This window comes from Cupressus sempervirens, chromosome 7 (genome assembly GCF_028749045.1).
Source record: "Cupressus sempervirens isolate cs-2001-9-10 chromosome 7, ASM2874904v1, whole genome shotgun sequence".
NCBI lineage: Eukaryota > Viridiplantae > Streptophyta > Pinopsida > Cupressales > Cupressaceae > Cupressus > Cupressus sempervirens.
In genome coordinates, this window is record NC_143124.1 from 202,399,076 (window position 1) to 202,403,762 (window position 4,687).

A 4,687-nucleotide genomic window follows, 5' to 3' on the forward strand; every position below is an offset into this window, starting at 1 on the left:
TAGTAATTAACCATCACTAAATAAAAATTAAATTTGAATAAGACAAGAGCCTACAACACAATGATGAATTGTGAGCCTCTTAATTGGGATGTCTTGGGATTGAATCTACTCAAGATTAACTAATAATCAAAATCATTAATCACAGCAAAGAGTAATTATTTAACCTTGATTTCAACTCTTACTCCTCAAAAAAATTGAATAGTAAATTTATTATGAATTACTTATAAATTTTAAAAAAACATTGACAACACAATAAAAATGATTGCAAAAGATAATTTAAATGATATATTGGATATACAATTACTCAAACTATATAGTAGTGAAATCAATATGGTATGTACTTGGAGATGATACATAGGTAGGAAGGTGGTTGTAAGAAAACATTGTTCGATAAAAGAAGTAACTTTTTACTCTGGTAAACTCACTAGGGATGGGAGCTTAATGTGACATGGTTGGTTAGATATTTATAAATGATTTGTAGTCAATATGGGTGAGCATGGAACTAAAGGCTTCCACATGCTCATGTGATTTAAAAGCAATGTGGAAAGGAGTCAAAAGTGGAAAGGAGTCAAAAGTGGTAGGTAAAGAAAGTGAGAGGTGCAACATGGTTAAGATACCATGTGAGGCACAAAATAAAAAGTTATGAAGATCTTTTAGAGGAGTGGATTTTTTGTTTTGTTTCACCAAGCTTCTTCTTTTCTCTAGTAATGTTTTTTTCTTTCTTGTCAATTCTCATGTGAGGTACAAGAGAAAAAATCATGGAGAACTTCTAGGGGAGTGGATTATATGTTTCAATGTCCCAAACTTCTTATTTTCCCTAGTAATGTTTTCTTCTTGCTTGTCAATGGCTCTCTCATGTCAAATGGTGTCAAGGCACAAAGAGGTGCTGAGCTCTAAATAATTTGGCATATGATTTCTTCTATATACAAAAAATAATAAGAGTACACAAACACATTCTAGTGGGTGTGATAGGAGTAGTTGATCGAATATCCATATTTATTGATTTTATACATGCAATTGATTATTGGTGTCTAAATTGTCACAACTTGAGTTTAAAGTTGATATGGTTTCATATTTTATATTAATGTTTCTATCTTATCTATTCTACTGTTCCTTTCATACCTAGCAAATGCTTGTGTGAGGTTTTAATTATAAATTTTTCAACATTTTAATCTTTTTTTTGTCTATTGATTGGAAAAAATATGTCTCATTAATTTTTTATTCTCCTTTCTTTTTTCTTTGTTTAGGTCTTTTATTCTAGCTATCACTTCCCCTCTTTTCGATTTTTTTTTGTTCTTCATGTATATCACCCATCAAACTCTTGTTGTTCTTTCCCCTTCTTTCCAAAGGTCCACTCTTATTTAAATAATTTTGACTAACATCTTGATGATGGATCACTTCAAAATATTAATGCCAAAAACACACTTACACATCCAAATCTAGAAACAGCAATAAATAAAGAACATTATACTAAAGTTAAAAGTAATAAACAAACAATGATGACCAAAAAGCTCCTTGGTATTAGGGTGGAGATAATGTTGAAAGTAATAAACAAACAATTATGACCAAAAAGCTCTTTGTATTAGCGTGGAGATAATGTTAAAAGTAATAAACAAACAATGATGACCAAAAAGCTCCTTGGTATTAGTGTGGAGATAATGACATTTCACAATACACATTTTTAAAATGAAAAAGAAAACATACAATAAATAGCTTCACCAACAACTTGAAATTGCTATGGTATAGATTGTGATTAATGATTCAATATAATGCCATAGTATGATATGTTAGATCCTATACTTACAAATTGCAAGCTGTTTCTTTTTCAATTACAGTTCACTCTCATGGTTATGGAATTAATTCCACTTGTTGCAACTTCAACCCCATATTTATGACTTGAAATTTTGTTGTGGTTCACAAAGATGTTCATCTCTAATGTTAAAAGATGGTATTAGATTTTGTTGTTCTAGAAGTTCTACCTTAGAACAAAATAATATAATTTATAGGTTAACATGCGAATTAACAATATGAAGTGAAGTGGTTTCTCAAATACATTGGTTAACAAGCGAATTAAGAAATATGAAATGAAGTCTTATAATAGCTAATTTAAAATAGGTCAACTTGACACAGGTTTTAAAAAATAAAAATAAATCTAGAGTCTTGAGATGTAAAAATATTAAAAAGAGGGAAAAGTAAGGATGTACTCTCCCCATTCGTACAATATTAAACATTATCTTCCCAATTGAACTTGAGGATAGAATTCGGTAAATACCCACTTTAGAGACAACTTAAACTAACAAATTTGTAAATATAAAATCACATTTTCAATCATTATTTGTTGTCATCTTTCCTATTTTTAAAAATCAATTTATCCAATGTCTAAATTGTATTAAAATATATACTCTTCAATGCTTCGTCATTAAAGAGGTGATTTCGTTGTTCCACCAAAATCTGAAGAATCCTACGGGAAAACTTGAGAGAAAAACGAAAACTAAAAAAACTAAAACGCATTAGTTTATAGAGAAAGCCACTTTATTTTTTACAACCGACGAGCTTGCCAACGCATTTACACAGATAATACCCTAACGACAATATAAACACCTAATTCATTTCAAGCCCATCCCTACGAAAAGATGAAAGCAGGATTTTCCGAAACAGAAAACAAAGAAAAGAAGATATATTTAAGCCCCTGGTGCAGCATCTTGCTTGTTTCCCTGCAAATACCCGCCACACTCCTTCGCATAAACTTTCACATGATTCGCAGTGTCAACAATTCTCATGCGCGCATAGTCCACCTGATCTGAACCAGGAGGACGCCGGCCATTCAAATAATTATAAAACCACAAAACCCCAAAAACAACAGCCGCCACAAAGAGACCAGCGGATAAAAGCCCTAAAAATGTCACAAACAGCAGGGCTCCTACAGGTATCAAAACAGGGCTTAAAAGTACCAAAACAGGGGCCAAAAGGACCAAAGTTAACCCTACGATAAACAATAAAACCGCTCCCAATGTGACCAGGGCTGCGGCGCCCAAAACCTGAGTGGAGTTCGGTGCAAATTCATGGATTTTATTCATAAATCTGCGATATCCTTCAGCCATTTTCAACCGTTAGAAAAGCTAGAAAACTATACTCTGTAGATCTGAGGTTCTTCGATCCGGTATTAATATAGGTGCATGAGATATTTGGGCCTGGGATATTTTTACAATTAAATGTAGATTACGATACGTGGCAATGTAGGACTCGAAAAACACGACAAGATTCTTTGTATCTTTCACCGACTTCCCTGTTTTGTATTTATAAGTTTTCCTACTTCTAGAGTTCAGACTGATTATAATGACGGAATTTTTAAGGATAGTTGCTGTCCATGACATTTTAATTGTTTTGGTGACATTGACGTGTAAGTGCAAGAGTAGAGGCTGAAGAGAAATGTAAAACAAACCAACTAGTCATGACACAATCCCCCTCTGGAGATAAGGGCGGAGGGTGGGTCAGAGGAAGGTCACTTATGATATGCTGGAACTATACCACAATCACAGGAATGGATCGGGACTGGAACACTGCAGCCCCAGGCAGTTACCCCAAAGGCCACGCTAACTGTCCCAACAAACACAGCCCTCACCTGCAACACCCAATAAACTTCTTTTTGACCCTCCATGTGGCAGCATTCTACCTTCGACTTCAGGTCAGGACTCTCAATATTAATCAAACATCCAATAAAGGCGAAAAAATTAAAGGGCACCTACAAAACTGATCTACAAACATTAATAATTTTTTTAATAAAATATATATACGGCAGAGATATTTAAACTTTATTTTACTCTCGCCCTATCTTCTTGGTCATTGCAGTAGAAGAGAAAGATTACCATGCAATAGCTAAAACAAATCTAGTGGAAGAGGAGAAGGAAAACTTTAGATAAGAAATAAGAAAAATGTCTTGCTGAAAATAAGATTTTTACGTTCCCAGTGATTCGATCGCAAGACTTCTGAAGAAGGCAGGCAGGCGGGAAGTCATAACCCCCAAATCTTTGTCCAGGTTGAATTTTCAATTCCAGTCAGAGATCACATTGCCCTGTTGGAGGCCGCTTCTCATAAACGAAACTAGATTTTTTTTGATGGAGGGTTCAGACTTGCGAGGCAGGAACCCTGTGAGCTACTAACTAGCGAAGGCCACTACATAGACTTTTTTGAAACCCGATACGGGCCCACTCATGCCTGAAACCTCTTTGGCTTAGAGCCAAGCACTGAGGCGCATCCACACCATGAAAATTACCTAAGGCACGATACCGGCCTCATCCCTTATGATGTGGGAGCCTTGCACTCAACAAGACTTGATCCCTGGTGGACTCTTTATGAACCATTCAACTTCACCAGTTTATTGTAAGAAAAAATATCTCTAGAAGATTAGAAGCCCTTGAAAGATGTGAAGAAATGCTCGTGGGAGGACCGACAAGCGCATGAGAATTGCGAAGTTATGATGCAACACACATCCATAGAATTCATTGGAACATCTGTTTGAAACTAAATCCAACACCGGTCTCTGCTCCCCTCCCAATAAATGGTTGTATCAGAACATGCAGTTAAAAATTTATAAGACAAAAAATTATGTATTAGCATAATGAAGCCTCTTCAATATGAATATGTAGAAATAAATGATGTGTGTATATAATATAAAATTTAATGACCA

General features: G+C 34.7%; 1 pseudogene across 1 annotated transcript; it reads right to left on the bottom strand.

The window, feature by feature from the left end:
* Positions 1 to 2,514: 2,514 nt before the first annotated feature.
* On the bottom strand, positions 2,515 to 3,145 carry LOC149546194 (oleosin pseudogene; annotated as a pseudogene). Its single transcript, XR_016354334.1, has one exon. The product of XR_016354334.1 is annotated as an oleosin pseudogene (transcript).
* Between the last annotated feature and the right edge of the window lie 1,542 nt (positions 3,146 to 4,687).